Source organism: Pinus tabuliformis, chromosome X, assembly GCF_031772625.1.
Source record: "Pinus tabuliformis cultivar Carrire ecotype Pingquan chromosome X, CPIR1, whole genome shotgun sequence".
Taxonomy (NCBI): Eukaryota; Viridiplantae; Streptophyta; class Pinopsida; order Pinales; family Pinaceae; genus Pinus; species Pinus tabuliformis.
Genome location: NC_142308.1, coordinates 7,123,434 through 7,140,689, shown reverse-complemented (window position 1 = coordinate 7,140,689; position 17,256 = coordinate 7,123,434). Strand labels below are relative to the sequence as shown.

General features: G+C 39.5%; 1 protein-coding gene across 4 annotated transcripts in view; it reads right to left on the bottom strand.

The window, feature by feature from the left end:
• LOC149138011 (DNA-directed RNA polymerase I subunit RPA12-like) overlaps positions 1-14,536 on the bottom strand; it is a 98,395-nt gene extending 83,859 nt beyond the window's left edge. Inside the window, exons 1-2 of one of the 4 annotated variants that reach the window (XM_089446658.1) lie at positions 14,385-14,536; positions 14,232-14,312 (exon numbers count right to left, since the gene is read on the bottom strand). The gene's annotated coding sequence lies outside the window, so the exon portion shown is untranslated. Of the gene's footprint in view, positions 1-12,328; positions 12,441-14,231; positions 14,326-14,384 lie in introns of those variants that run through there. The other 3 variants (XM_089446659.1, XM_089446660.1, XM_089446661.1) reach the window with 3 other exon arrangements.
• Positions 14,537-17,256: the final 2,720 nt, after the last annotated feature.

The following is a 17,256-nucleotide window of genomic DNA, read 5'->3' as shown; positions in this document are numbered from 1 at the left end:
TGATGAATGCAAGACTCTACATCGAGAACTTCGATATGCTTTCACCCACTCTCAACCCTTCTACCCAAACCTCAAAGCTTCTTACCATCGTCTCCTTCATCGCAAGAAACGACTCTTTGTCTCTCATAGAAGACAGGACTTTCTGCTCTCCTTGCCCACTCCCCTAAACAATTTTGGCATACCATCCTTCCCCAACGCTCCCCTCTTCCATCTGACCTCGACCCTACATCCATGTTCTCTCACACTTCCAACCTTTACGACATTCCGAGGTAGGGTCAAATTCATGTTACCTATTCTCCGACAAAGATATTATAGAGGCCATTTGGATGATGAACAGCAGCAAAGCAACCGATGGGGAAGGCTACCAAGCAGAGTTCTTTAAACACGGTTTCTGTGCTTTGGTTAGCTACTTGCTTGATCTCTTCAACCATGTAGTCCGTGAAGGTTTTCCACCAGCATGCTCACACCACATCATCCATCCAATCCACAAATCAGGCTCCAGCTCAAATCCCAATAACTACAAAACAATCATGGTGGGCCACATGTTCTCGAAGTCGTATGCTATTGTTCTACATAGGAAGAACTCCAATGACCTCGAGCAAAGAACTCAAAGCTAGGGGACAGGCAGGTTTTCAACCAGCTCATCAGACCATTGACCACATCTTCACCCTTCGCACCACGATTGAGGAGGCACGACATCACTCTTCGAAAGTCTATTATTGTTTCGTAGATTTTTGGAAAGCTTTTGACTTTGTTCCGAGGGAAGCCTTACTCCAGAGACTCAAATATATTGGCATCTCAACGACCCTATTGACAGTTATTACGTGCCTATATGAGTTTGTCCTTAGTCGTCTTCACATGGCTCATGGGAGGCCTGATTTCATCCGAAGCACTATTGGGGTTAAACAGGGTTGTCCATTGTCCCCTACCCTATCTGGGATCTATATTAATGAGTTGGAGGCTTTTCTACACGATCATATCCAAGACACTAATGGTTACCTTCTTCACCAAGTTTTGATATCTATTCTACTCTTTGTTGACGACGTGGTCCTCCTCTCCTCATCTCCAGAAGGATTACAAAGGCAACTAGATGCCTTAGCTCTATTTTGCGATCTTCGACAGTTGACGGTCAACCTGGGAAAAACCAAGGTTATGATCTTCAATCGGGTGAAGAAAACTTCGAACCTTCACTTCTTATTCAGAGGGGAGGAGGTTGAGATCACCAGCACGTATACATACTTGGGAGTGCAATTCTCGGGTCCCTGCTTCAGTTTGAGATCAGCACTTCAGCCTCGTTTCAACAAAGGATATGGATCCTTAGCCCTTCTCGAGAGATAGTGCTTTCGACATCACTTCCAGGACATCTTGTCCAAGATGAGCCTCATGGACACCTTGATCCGTCCCACTGTTCTATATGGCTCAAAGATTTGGGGACTGTCTTTACTTGAGTCGGATTGGGCTTCAGTTGAGAGAGTCCAAATTCTTCTTCTCCGTCGCATCATTAGATGCAAACAGACAGTACCTCAGCACATCATCCTTGCAGAGTTTGGAGCTCAGCCCTTTCGGCTTGAGACGGGCTTCAGTTGAGAGAGTCCAGATTCTTCTTGAGAGAGTCTTAAGTTTGGTCTCATTCTTGCATCATGTCCGGGGATTTGCAGACTCGATAAAGAGTAGGGACCGTTACCCTTACTTGGCATATTGCTCTTCTGAGACTATTGCCCGTTCTACTCCCTCGGGTCAGGCTAGATGTTGGTTTACAGGAGTTTCAGATCTCTTAGAGTCAGTGGGCATTCAGTTGGATCGTCTCCCTCCTTTCTGATATTCCTTGGATGCTCCTGGTCACCTTCTACCTACTAGACAAGAGTTGAACAAGATCATCAGGGAGGACATCTACAGGCAGTTCGTCCAGGTCACCTAGGTCAATCCTCCGGGAGGGTTGCGCCCAAAGATGACCTTCTATGCTGAGCACTTCTTGGAGTTGAGAGACAGGCTCATTATTTGACCCTAGTATACGTTTCACCACTAGATGCATGCTCTTCGCATTCCTCTAGGCTAGTTCAGAGTAGGTTCTCATAGACTTCAGGTACATATGGACCACCAGATTGATAGACCAAACAGAATCTGCCAGGTATGTCATTTACAGGAAGTAGAGACCGAGGTGCACTTCATTTTTGGATGCCCTATCTACTACGAGATCAAAGGAAGGTTCCATTGCTTGTTCAGATACTCTCAGACTCTTGCAAACTTTTTCAAGTATCCCAATCAAAGATGTTTGGCCCTATATATGCAAGAGGCTTTCAAGTTCTAAGCGCATATTCTTTGGCCTCCCATCAAACCAGACCCCACACAGAGGATCACAACATTTTTCAAGGTACTACCTTTAGACAGGGACACCAAGAGACCAATTGATACCGTTTCATATCCAAACTCTAGATCAGTGAGGATCCATGGAACCTCACCCTGCCACACGAGATCTCAGCAGCAAATCCGTCTCAGATCCGTCCCTGGGAGATGAACTAGGTCCTCCAAACCTCAGCAATGTGCGAACTCCCCCAGACAACAATTTAGTGGACAGTCTGCACCTCCCACTGGCCCTTCATCAGGCCAACAAACTTTGTGGAGTTTTTTTCAGTGTTCTTCAGTCAGCCTCAGATGTTAGGAGAGATGATTCTGATCCTCAGACCCATTAGCCCCAGGATCTTCTCCGTCGGGGCATTCCATACATTGTATCTTTTATGTTCCTGCATTGTACCTTTTATATTCATGCATTGTATTTTTTATAAGAGACCGTTTGGTTCTCCCGCATTGTATGGACATCATTGTACTCAACAGTCCCTTTGACCTACTTTGTGGTCATTAGTTGGACATAAATATAATTATCTTATCTTATCTACATTTGTTAATTTTAGGTATGTTCTATGCTTAGAGCAATTTATTTCAATTTCCACAGTTAGCTCGATATCTTTTCCAGATTAGCAATCACATCAGCATTAAAGTAAACTGCAGATAGAACATAAACATAAATCGCAGAAGACAAGCCAAGACAAGAGGACACAAGATGTGGCGCTAGCCAAGGACAAACCCCAATGTGGGGAAACCCTTGATCAATTCTTCTTATATGTTCTTCAATAGTTCAGCATAGAGAGAGAGAGATAGTATGTTTACAACAGAAGTCAACACTTTGACTTATCTAGATAAGAGCATAGATCATCTCTAAGAAGATGATACATGAGATTAGTTGAAGACATGCGGCTTCAACTGATTCTCCAAGGTGACTCCTTCACCTATCGTTGTGTTGCATTTCGTCATCATGCTGCACCTCACCGCGTTGCACCATGCTGCACCTCGCCGCGTTGCACCATGCTGCACCCATCATCACTATGTTGCATCTCATCACGCTTCATTAATCATGACTGTACCCATCATTGTACTGCATTATGTGCCATTGTTGCACCATGTTGCCATATTGACCTATGTGTTCGTTGCACCTTGCTTGCTTGTTATCCCTAGCATGCTTGTTGTCCTTAGCATGCTTGTTGTTGCATGCTAGCTGTCCCTTGAATGCGAGCTATAACATTGCATGCTTGGTGTATTTGCTGCTAAGTACCATACAACTGTCCCAATGTTAGTTAGTTGTCCCTTGCATGCTGCTCTCCTTCGGAGACAGATGCTTCGACTGTTCCGGCAGTTCCCGGTAGTTCCGGCAATTCCCGCTGTTCCCAGCAGTTTCGGCTTCTGCCCTCTGCATTAGCATTCTCGGCTGTTCCGGCAGTTCCCGGAAATTCCGGCTTCTGCCCTCTATGTCAGCGTTCCCAGTTGTTCCGGCAGTTCCCGACAATTCCGGTTGTTCCGGCTTCTGCCCTCTGCATCAGCTTTCCCGACTGTTCCTGCAGTTCCAGCTTCTGCCCTCTGCGTCAGCTTTCCCAGCAGTTCCTGACAATTCTGGTTGTTCCCAGCAGTTCCCGGCAATTCCGGCTTCTGCCCTCTACGTCAGCTTTCCCGGCAATTCCGACTTCTGCCCTCTACGTCAGCTTTCCCGGCAATTCCGACAGTTCCCAGCGATTTTGGTCGTTCCCGACAATTCGGGCTTTGCCCTCTGCGTCAGCGTTCCTGGCAATTCTCAGCAGTTCCGGCTTCTGCCCTCTGCGTCAACTTTCCCAGCAGTTCCGACAGTGCCCGGCAATTCCGGTTGTTCTCGGCAGTTCCTTCTTTTGCCCTCTGCGTCAACGTTCTCGGCAATTCCGGCTTCTGCCCTCTGCGTCAGCTTTCCCGGCAGTTCCAGCTTTTGCCCTCTGCATCAGCTTTCCCAGCAATTCTCGACAATTTCGGTTTCTGCCCTCTACGTCAGCTTTCCCGGCTGTTCCGACTTCTGCCCTCTGGATTAGGGCAGCGTTATCCCTTAAGATCTCTCCTCCTACTAAAACCCAAAGACAAGTAGAGAGGAAGAGATCCCAAGTGTGTTAAAATGACTTGAAGGCCACCTCTATTTATACTGAAACATTGAGCACAAGTGGGGTTTATTTGGTTGCTGGTTGACCTTGACGAATTGTCCCATAACACAAATAAATTCATATCTCCATGAATACTTATCGGAATCGGATGATCTTTAGATCAATCCTACACATCTTGATGAGAGGGATCCAAGAAAAATATCTGTTTCCATTAATAAGATGACCCACATGGAGTTTGGCCCTAGTTGCCAATTTTAACAACATTCAACTGAGCAAATAATGTTTTCCATCATATTCTATTAAAAAATCAATCTATGAATGAAAATATTGTTTTTCCAAGGAGTTTTGAATTAGATAAAGATTTTACTAGACTCGAAGATTAGTCAACAAGGAAGTTGAATAGTTAGAGACACCAAAGAGACATATTGGAATTCATATAGTTTGTAACTCCCAGCTCATTTTGTGTAAATACTAAATATATATAAAAGAATCCGAAAAAGGGCTCTTGGATTTTGGACATAAATGTTTTTTTGTCTAATCTTTGAAGTCCATTGGCATGTGGATTATAAAGTTGTGGTGATTTTGTGCATGCTTGTTGTGTTCTTCATTTATTGATTTCATGTTATGGCTCAATTATTATGAGTATATTTCAAGAAATGTGTTCATTGCTTATATGCTCACATGTTTTTCTTGCTAATCTAGAAATGGAATTTAAATCGAATTAGAGAAGTTCAAGTGATCTCGTTGTCTCTACTTTTGTTCTTTCGTATCTAAAAATAGTTTAAGTTCTATTCTGAAATACTTGCTCTTTTCCTTGTCACATATTCAAAGTTATTTCATTTTTGTCTTTAACTTTAATAATCTTTGCATTTCTTTCTTTATATTTTTGCATGAGCATATCCCATTAAAGATAAATAAAAAATAAAAGAACTTAAAATGTATCACGTACCTAGTGCCACAAAACTAGAGGATTTACATTTAGTAGCTGGAAACCCCAAATTGAGGATTTTACTCCCGTAAATCCCTTGACGTTGACAATGGTCAAAAGACCACATCAACAGTCACCAAGATTTTGAACTTTGTAAAGAAGTAACAAGTTTGGAGATGACCTCAAGTCGCAAAGGATAGGAGCTGAACTCCCCCAAACTATAGCCTAAAGAGCTATGTAATTGCAACGGATAATACACTATAGCATAAGGGACTAAATTCTCTCTATCCTGGCCTAGTTGACAAGAATCAAGCTAGCTCCCCAGATCTCGAAATCATATGGGAATTAGTGGGTGGGAACCCTAAATTGAGGATTTTAGTCTCGTAAATCCCTTGACGTTGACAATGGTCAAAAGCCCACATCAACAATCACCAAGAGTTTAAACTTTGTAAAGAAGAGACGAGTTTGAAGATGACCTCAAGTCACAAAGGATAGGAGCTGAACTCTCCCGAACTATAGTCTAAAGAGCTATCTAATTGAAACGGATAATACATTGTAGCATAGGGCCCGAATTCTCTCTATCTTGGCCTAGTTGGCAAGAATCAAGCTAAGTCCCCAAACCTCGAAACGATATGGAGAGTTGCTTTGATTGTCATGTTCAAATGGTAAATTTTAGATATGATACCTTGGAAATGGCTCTAGAAGCACGGCCTCTCAATTAGGGTAAGGAAGACATATCCCTTATTAAGTCAATGTTTAGTGAAATTGATAGTTAGAGAGAGCATGCCTCAACATGTTCAAGCTCATGACCCTAGTCTTACCCAGGTTAACCATCAACTATCGAAGACCACAAAAGCTATAAAGGGCATCAATCTCTCACTGCAACCCCTCAGACAACGAGAACAAGAGGATCACATCACAAGAAAATACAAGCAAGGAGATCAAGACATGATGTTGGAGAGAAGTATCACCTTCTTGTGTGCCCTCCCTGAGGAATGTAAATAGCAAGAGTGGGTCAGGGAGGGCACATTTAACCCCTACATTACTCCTAGTAAAGTCCGAGACACCATGGGAAATGAGCAGATGACCAATAACTAACTCATAGAGTCTCATGATGACAACCAAAAGGATTTCTAAGATGTCAAAGTCATGTCATGCAACTTATGTAACATGGCCTCTCTCAAGAACAAGTCAAACGCCTTTCTAAAATCCACCAAAGAGTAGAAGAAATTCAAAGAGCGATGACAAGCCTCCTCAATCATGGCCTCGAGGATGACATGATCAATAACTTGATGCTTCGCGTGAAACCCTATATGTCCTCTGGCCTTAAGATTCTTCCACCATAGTTCATATGTTAATCATGAATGAAGGGTTGTAGCATAAAGCTTGGTGAAAATATGTCAACTCATGGTGGTCCTATAACTTTATGAATCCAAAATCAATCTTGACATAAAAATAGAGTGAATGACATGGTGAGACCATGACAGAGAGAAACCTAAACAAACAACATGGTTAAATAAATTAGCAATGTGGAAGTCAAGAGAGTGAATACCATGCTTGAGGAACTCAGCCTGAAAACTTATGGAATTTCCCCAAGGAGACTTACAGACGGATCGAATAAACTTATTTCAGACTTTGAAATTTTCAAAATATGGCAGAAAAAGAGGAAATTCTACAGTGATGACGACAATAGCAAAGGAGGGAGTGGAACTGGCTCATGGCTCAGGAAATATGCAACAAACGGGAGAGATAGGGTGCAAGAGGGTTCTCGACTCCTATAATGGACAGCACGGTGCTAAAGAGAATGAGGAAGAAAGTTCGACAGTGATGACGACAATTGCAAAGGAGAGAGTGGAACTGGCTCGTGGCTCAGGAAATATGCAACAAACGGGGGAGACAGGGTGCAAAGGGGTTCTCGACTCCCATAATGGACAGCACATTGCTAAAGAGAATGAGGAAAAAAGAAGTTCGGCGAACCTCCCTAGCTCCCACCAAAGATCTCCAAACGAACCTCTCTGGAAGAATTGGGATGAGACAACCTGAAGTACTGCACTTCAAAATCATATGCTGGAGGAGAGTACAGGGTAGAAAAAAACAAGCACTCGGAAGGAGGAAGACAAGGACCAAGACTCGGGTCGAAATGGGCCCAGTGCGATAAACCTGGATAGTGGTAACCATAGTGGTAACCAAGGATAGTTTATGTCCGTCAAACCATGATTCTCGGTATGAGGGGACTGATGTATTTATTTTAGAAGTGATATTAATAAAGATGCTAGTTTCGAATTCGTTAAGTCTCTGGAGCCTATTCTCAGCATGTAAAGATTTTGCTGAGAAAGTAAAAGACACTTCTGCCTTGCCGACTTTTGTATAGTATGTATGGGAATCCTGTAACCAGTTTTGTATAATGTTAATGTGAGCCCTGTAGTCCCTGCCCAAAACTCAAGCACCAGACTTACCCCATATATGTAAATATTGTAGCAAGTGATCAAGTGTGTTTTTCTTAGGACCAAAAAAAACCTAAGGGAATTGAAACTGAAACTATAAATATTAAATGCCCGCAAATTTTTTCCATGCAAGAGGGTAATAAATAAATAAAGAAATTATACAGTGATATGGGGTTTAGCGGTGAGTTTCGCTGGGTGAAACCCACGAGATGAGGGTTCAAATCTCATTGAGTATATATTTGACCTGTTGTGTCTTGGCTAGAAGAGTAGGCGACCCCATAGAGGACGTCTCGGCTCTTGTTGAGGCATAAGTTTCCTGCTATTGTGCGGCTTGCAGGTTGTTGCACATAGCCTAGGTTTATAGTGGCAGCCAGTTAGATTTGATCCTGGGTCTGTTCAGAATAACTCTCACCAGTTACCGATTATCCTAGATTCAAAAAAAAAAAAAAAAATTGCTCTTACTATTCGCTATACCTTTGGCGCCTGATAGAATCGATCCCAGTGTGTGATTGAAGATCGAAGACTTTGCAAACGAGTTCAGGGCAGGGAACTCTATCTCTGCAACATATAAATGGATAGAGAAAACGTCTAAAAGATAATTCAGACGATGCAGCTTGGTTCCTGTGTGATTTCGTTAAAAAAAGAGAACTTTTCTCAATACCCTGACTATGGTATCTGGTTGGCGAGTTTGCGGCTAGATCAGTTCAGACTGGGGCTTCAAAATAATCCACCGAATAGTCCAGTCAAGGTGGGTTACGCCTTCCCAAATTAAAATCGCCAATTTTATTTGAAATAACGACTTTCAAACTACTTAAACTAGCAATTGCACCAGATGTTGCAAAGTAAACGTCGTAAGGCATAAATTCGAGAAGAACTGTGACATATAAAGAATCATTGAAGAAAAAAATGAATAAACAAAATGCCTTTCAAAAATAGAAAATAAAGAGAAAACACTAACATTACCTTGGATACATCAGTGTCTGATCCATAAAGAGAAAACACTAACATTATACATCAGTTTCTGATCCGAACAGGTTTCAAACATACTGGATGTTGGGGTACAGAGTTTTCTCTAGATTGCTGCCAAGCAATAGTAGATAGAGAATTTGAGATCGAAAGCCATTAATGTTGTTGCAACTTGCAATGTATCTAAACAATATCGTTTATATTTTTACATAACAAATGCTAAGTCATTAAGATTCCGATAATAGGTGGCCTCTGAAGTAAGCTGAGCTAATGTATCTAAAAAATATCGTTTATATTTTTACATAACAAATGCTAAGTCATTAAGATTCCGATAATAGGTGGCCTCCGAAGTAAGCTGAGCTGATTTTTCAAGCATTACAGGTTACTCTACCAATCGACCAGTTTTGTCAATATCTCCAATGTTTGTTTCCATGCTCATTTTCGCTATCTGCATAGCATGTCTACAAGCATCAATTGCTCTTTCCTGCATATTCAATATTAATTCAGTAGACTGTTGTTTAAGATGTGGCTTCTAATCCATGTTGATTTGTGGAGTGCCCAATAAAAGTAGAATGAGGGATACTTTCCTTCATTATACTTTTAGACGACATACAAAACTAAAGACATCGCAAACGTAAAATTCAAGGTTTTGAAACATCTTGTAATTTTTGCTTTAGCAATATCCACAACATGCTTCTCTAGAATAACATGACTACTTTCATCCAAAATCGAACTGAACATTCCTTGCAAGGGTACAAGATTGGTTGAAGCTCCACTCAAAATAACTAGTGACAGGGAAGCTCCTCGACATGCATATTTCAAAGATTTTATGGTAAATTTTGGGGATATTCCAAGCATATATCTTCAACTTTGATAATTATAGACATTGATGACTCAACAATATGATCATTTTTCCCATTGATTGTTTTTTTCCCATTCGCACTAAATCCAAATTTGTTGTAAAATTTGTAGCTCAAAACATGGGTTTTTGTATAATTAGGACAAATAGAAGAAAACACGCATGGCTCTCATATAAAAACCAAATATGTCCAATGTACAACCAAGGCAATATGATTTGCCCTTAGATGAAAATAAGTGCGATTTGCAAGGGTGGATAAGCCATAGAGGGATTTTGCAGGGCATATTTACCATAGGGAGAGAAATTTCTAGGTGTGGGTAAGACTCTCCACTAGTGATGGATGGCCCCATAGGTGTGGTTTTCATAGTCTAGTTTACCTTGGTGCCTACCTAGGACTAGAAATGAATAACTTCGTGGAGATATCAGCTTTGGCATCCATGATAAGAATGTTGACATCTCTGATTAACATTGACTTGCCCTGCATCAACCAAACTAATTAAAAGTCATGTGGTCAGTATTATATTTTAATTGGTGACAACTTCATAGGGTGATATTTAAAGTACATTTGAGAGAACTGCCTTTTCTGGCTATGTTGGTTATGTTTTCCAGCAACCCTGCATCAACCACACTAATTAAATGTCATGCAGTCACTATTACATTTCAATTGGTGACAAATTCATAGGGTGATATTTAAAATACATTTGAGAGAACCACCAATAAGTTGCATAAAAGCTGAAAAGCTGACTGAGCAGTCTTTGGTTCCCTACCAAAGATTGTAACTATTAGTGCCAAGTGCTTTCAACTTTCTCCATGGTAGACACTTCGAGGGTTGCATTGCACTAATAGATTTCAAAACTTTGTGACGAGGCTTGATTCTAAACTCTAAACTATACAACATGAGCTTAGAATGTGTTAAAAGAAACTTTGCAGGAAGCCCTATAGTATGTACAAAATAGTCCACGATTTTCTCCACTTTACAACCCACAATGCAACAGAAATGGTGGCATTAATTTAAGGACTTTGCCTTTGTAAAGGCCTGAAAATAAGCAGAAATATCCCATGTAGAAGTAGAATAGAAAATTGTTAATTGAAGTTAGAGGAGGAAAGGTTCTTCTAAATTTAGAAGTGAAATAAATTTGGTAGAAGAACCGGCATATGAAGTAAGGCGCAGTCTTACTTTCTCTTAGAGTTGACTTAAGAAAATTCTCTAATTTTACTTTGGTTAAAAACAGCAAATCAAACACAGCATGCATTGAGTTGACTTAGGAAAATTCTCTAATTTTACTTTAGTTAAAAACAGCAAATCAAACTCAGCATGCATTGAGATTTTATCTCAGTTCGACTTTAGTTCAGTTAGATAGTTTGACTCGAGTTCAAGAGGCCAATTCGCTTGAGTTCAAGATGCTAGCTAGAAGGCGCAGTCTTACTTTCTCTTAGAGTTGACTTAGAAAAATTCTCTAATTTTACTTTAGTTAAAAACAGCAAATCAAACTCAGCATGCATTGAGAGTTGACTTAGGAAAATTCTCTAATTTTACATTAGTTAAAAACAGCAAATCAAACTCAGCATGCATTGAGATTTTATCTCAGTTCGAGTTTAGTTCAGTTAGGTAGTTGACTCGAGTTCAAGAGGCCAATTCGCTTGAGTTCAAGATGCTAGTTAGACTTGAGTTCGGTGGAATAGTTTGACTTGTGTTTAAGGAGCTAGTTCACTTGAATTGAAGAGCAGTTGGATTCTATATAGAGAAGGGTGCAGACTTGGTGATACATGTGATTATTCACAATTTGTGTGCTTTTAAGCTCAATAAAATAGTTCCATATCAGCGTTTGAGGTCAGGAGAGCGCATCACTTAAGGAGACAGAGATACCTTGCACAAGGAGGCAGTTCAACCTGTATAGTTGGTACAGCTGCACAAAAGAGAGGCCAAATTGGTCTAAGGTTTGTAGGATATTGTGTTGAGGAACGAACAGGAAGAAGGGAAATTTCCCTTGTGCTTTATAATTAATTACTGAGGGCATTGTTTACAGAGACGTCAAATTTGCCAGGAAGGTCAAGTTTGCTAGGAAGATCAAAAATCTCTAGAATCTGGCTATTATTTTTACAAAAAAAAATTGATAGCAGAATTGTTTGAATCTTGTTTGGATCAAAATCTTAAAGCTTGACCGCTATATCTAGTTCAGTTTCTAGCTCTTGCATCTAAACTATAATGCAAACAAAATCAGACAAGTTGGTAAAATAGTAGTTTGAAGAAAATCTATTCAACTACAATCCCAGTAATCCAAGTAAAAAAAACAATGCTATGGTAATTGCTATCTGGTATGCAAAAATGCCTGTCTGGCAAGAAAAGAGGTCTGTCTGGTACGCTAATTGCTGAGAAGAGGCCCTAGACGTCTGGCCTTATAATTGCTGAGGAAAGGTCAAAGAACATTGCAGCTTGAATCAATGCAAGACAACTGTGCAGTGTTGGGAGGGAAGTTGCAACGACTAAAAATCAAAGACAGGGATTCCGAAGACTAAGTCAATGATGGTAACACAAATAAATTAAAATGAAGTAGAAAGTAAAAATAAAAAATATAATGCAAACAAAAACAGACAAGTTGGTAAAATAGTAGTTCGTACAACAAAGTTGAAGAAAATCTATTCAACTACAATCCCAGTAATCCAAGTAAAAAAACAATACCATGGTAATTGCTATCTGGTATGCAAAAATGTCTGTCTGGCAAGAAAAGATGTCTGTCTGGTACGCTAATTGCTGAGAAGAGGCCCTAGACGTCTGGCCTTATAATTGCTGAGGAAAGGTCAAAGAACATTGCAGCTTGAATCAATGCAAGACAAATGTGCAGTGTTGGGAAGGAAGTTGCAACGACTAAAAATCAAAGATGCAAAAGGATTACGGTCCAGTTAGACCATCATGGGGAAGAAACAGTTAAGTAAAATTGTCTTCTAGGCATGGTGGAAAAACATTACACTACCACAAGCTTTCAGATATTATCAACGAGAATTTAACTACAGTCTTGGGAATCCAGAAATCTATATATGTCGGGCACCCTAATTGCTGAGTAGACACCATAATTTTAGTTGCAAATTGTAAGGGTTATTAGATATTCTATTAAATATGAATGTTATTAGTTGGTTACATGTTGGGAAACTTAAACCTAGTTATTTTTCAAACATAACATTGCATTTGGAAATTCCCTTCAAAAGTAAGCTATGCAGCAAGCTCATAATGAGGACAGGGATTCCGAAGACTAAGTCAATGATGGTAACACAAATAAATTAAAATGAAGTAAAAAGTATAAGTAAAAAATATAATGCAAACAAAATCAGACAAGTTGGTAAAATAGTAGTTTGAAGAAAATCTATTCAACTACAATCCCAGTAATCCAAGTAAAAAAAACAATGCTATGGTAATTGCTATCTGGTATGCAAAAATGTCTGTCTGGCAGGAAAAGAGGTCTGTCTGGTACGCTAATTGCTGAGAAGAGGCCCTAGACGTCTGGCCTTATAATTGCTGAGGAAAGGTCAAAGAACATTGCAGCTTGAATCAATGCAAGACAACTGTGCAGTGTTGGGAGGGAAGTTGCAACTACTAAAAATCAAAGACAGGGATTCCCAAGACTAAGTCAATGATGGTAACACAAATAAATTAAAATTAAGTAGAAAGTAAAAATAAAAAATATAATGCAAACAAAAACAGACAAGTTGGTAAAACAGTACTTCGTACAACAAAGTTGAAGAAAATCTATTCAACTACAATCCCAGTAATCCAAGTAAAAAAACAATACCATGGTAATTGCTATCTGGTATGCAAAAATGTCTCTCTGGCAAGAAAAGATGTCTGTCTGGTACGCTAATTGCTGAGAAGAGCCCCTAGACGTCTGGCCTTATAATTGCTGAGGAAAGGTCAAAGAACATTGCAGCTTGAATCAATGCAAGACAAATGTGCAGTGTTGGGAGGGAAGTTGCAACGACTAAAAATCAAAGATGTGAATGTTATTAGTTGGTTAAATGTTCGGAAACTTAAACCTGAAGCAAAGGTCATAGTGCTCGCTGAAAATTGGGCTATTGCAAAAATGTATGTCTGGCAAGAAAAGATGTACTCATAGCAAGAGCCCAACTCTCCGCCATAGCAGACAAAGGGGGCATGCCCTCATCTACATATACTGTAAAGCAACTCTAGCCACATTTTGAATATTGCTACAGGGGCTTATGCTTGTGCTGAGGATGGTAGCTAATAAAGAACTACACTTGAAACCAAACGGGAAAGCGAATGTCAATTTCCTGAAATTCAATCCGAGCAAGAGTGGACGAGGATTGAACCTGATGAGGTTCCTGTAGCATTACAATGCCAAGAGTGAATTAAAATGACAACCTGTATATAAACAATGAAGACCTAAAAACAAGTATTCGACGAACAGTAAGAACAAAAAATAGAACCCAACTAATATATATAATTCGCTCAGGAAGAAACCACTGGGAAACATGAACCTGGGAACAAAAACTCCATAAATGAGTAGTATGCTTACGAAAATAAAATAATAAAATAACAACAGTGAAAACCCTAATCGATGGAGAGTGGATACTTGTGTATGGATTTCGAGTAGTAGTGCAAACAGTTGGATTTTGAGTAGTGTCACCCGTTGGAGACGAGGCCAAGAATGCTCCTGCAACTATAACCTGTGAATGAGGGTTTGAATCTAAATATAAAAGTATGAAAAATAAAGACATATAAACACCTTCACTAAGTCGAATTGCAGGGAAAGCGTTGGGTTTTGGAGGACGGGCATCGAATTGCGGGAAAGAGTTGGGCTGGCCGCGGGTATCTTCTTGCTATTCATATGGTCTTCTAGCTATTCATATGGTTTCAAGATGCGATTTGTTTCAGTGATAACTAGATTTTTAATCAACGGTGCTAAATAGTTTAATCGTCCTAATATTATATCATGTTATAGGAAACAGATCATAATAAGACAGGTAAGATAAGAGGGGAGTCGATTTCAAATAGAATAATCCAGATCATAATAAGATAGGCAAGACAATAGGGGAGTTGATTTCAAAGGGAATGCATTATGGCGTAATTACTTGGTTTCTCAAATTTTCACTACAAAATGGTATCACGTTTGATATATTGAGAGGCCTCATTTGCAAAATGAAGAATTTTATTTGAAATGTTTATTATAACCTTTATGTGTATGGTATAACATATGGATTTTATCTTTTTTATTTAAAACTATTATGGTAATTTTTTTATAGGGTGTTGGGCTATAGAATAAATATGAAATTAACACTAGATGGTTTGAAACACGTCGATAAAAAGTTTTGGATGTGATTAGTACCGAAATATGTTCCAATAACGAAATTGATGTATGATAATGAAGTGGTAGTCAATCGCAAGCATGTGGTGGTGGAGGTTTATGTGGATGAGGGTCTTCATATGCCTAAGGAGATGGCCTAATATGGACTTATGTGTCTATCACCTTTACAACACCTGCAGTACAATCTCACTTTCAAACATGGGTGTGAGGTTGGTTGCCATTAATGGCACAAGCTATGGAGATAGCCAACCCAATTGGTGTATTGGATAGGTGCATGAGGAAATGACCTCCCATTGGCTTTCAGCACGGATTTTGTTTCATGAGAAGAAGATTATAATGAATGGGTCATCATATTTTAATATGGAAGTTATAGATTAGATTAATTTTGGGTGTGCACTTCACCTAATTCAAGGTATGATTTGGTATTATGTTTGTGGAAGGTTCTTTTGAATTCATTGTCTAGAGAGTTGCTCTGCCTTTGATCCCCCTAGTTTAAGTACAAAGGATCCAAGGGATGAGACTTAAAAGGTGTACACTTGAAAACGAGGGAAGTTTGGCATTTGTATTGCCTCCTTATAGGGAATATGGGGACACTGACTCACCAAGAAAACAACAAAGGGAAAAAGTTGGTCTGAGGCTCAACTGGAATCTGAGATTCTAGGTACTGCTATATTTCTCACATGGATCAAGACATGGAGCGTCCTCATAGCCAGTTCATGCATAGGTGCTTAGGATGGGGTAAGGTAGCAATATACAAGGTTGACGTGGAAGTGCAATGGTTGTGGGGGGGATATAGATGCAGAAAGGCTTTTGTCAAGACACAAGGTTGGGTCTATAACCCAATCAATTCTCACACCAAGGAGACGCAACACTTTCATCTAGTGGAGATGTATTGGACAATGAAAGTCATAGTAGCATAGGCTATGACTATGGAGACATCTGAGGTTGCAAGGCTTAAGTGACATCTGATGTTGTTTGAAGGAAACTTCGAGGCATTCATTAAAGGGGTATAGGTTCTCAACATTTTGACTAGAGGTGCAATAGAAAGGGCTAAATGCATATAGGATCATGATGATTCGAGAGGTTCAAAGGGATCCTAAGAAAACCCCATATTAGTTCCAAGAGATTTTCACTTGCCATCATCCAACTTGGCTAGTATTCCGAGCTCCTGAAAGTTAGGTCCATGCAAGGAGGAGGTAAGTCTAGGATCCCCATTAGAGTATGACTCCTCCTTTGATGAATTTCAGCTTTTAAATTTTCTAGATTTCTTATGTATTTTAGTCTCAGTGATCGAGGTAGCTAGTTAGGCCTTATTGTAAAAAACTATCGTAATTGCCATAACCAAATTTGTATACTTAGACAATACCAATTTTTGTTATCGTTAATGTCACCCTTGTTGTTGTCTTTCCTTTTTTGGTCACTTAAGGCTTGGTTTCCCATTTTTGAACTATTAGAAGTGCCCGGTTTCCCCTGTGGCAAAACCTCCTACCCTCAACGAATATTATATTTTTTGTGTGATATTAATGTCAAATAGAAGGGTGTGTTTTAAATTAGTAAAGAAAAGAAAGTATCACGATGTGATTTAATTAGGTGTTATCTTTATATGTGGTTTATCCAATAATTACTTATCTTTCATCGTTCATATGAATGCTCTTATGTAATAAATTATGTTTACTTCAATCACCTTATCTTAGTTTATATGTGCAACCTTTGTAGGATGTCTAGTACCTAGGTAGGGTTCCCCCACCACCTCTCATTTTGTTTTTGGTTTTTGGTCATAGGTTTGACTTTGCTTTGGGACGATCAATTGGAGAACTCATCTATTGTTTGGGTTTTGTCTTAGACTTCAAGCCCTCAATATATCCCACAATTAGTTAGAATGTTTTAATTCGCAATCCTAATAATCCAAAACAATTTAAGAATGCTTAATTAGGGGTCCAATGGGTTAAACCTTCCTTAACCCTTCCCGATTTTTTGCCACTGAGTTCACTACGACTTTATTTAGCTATACCACATTTATGGGTCCTGATCCAAGAGCAAAGTACATTATTCAAAGAAAATACTTGTAGTGTTGGGCTTGGAAAACAAAGTGCATTTCCTCAATACATAATAATTTCCCCAACAATGAGCACAGCATTCACTTACATCGTGAGATCATTTCATTGTCTATTTATATTATTCATCTCGACTTTGTAAAAGCTCTTTTATAGGCTTATCTCATTAAAAACCTATCGTGTAGAAACACTTCCAAATTAGCACCAAAGCTTGATTTAGCTCCTATATTCCTTCTCCA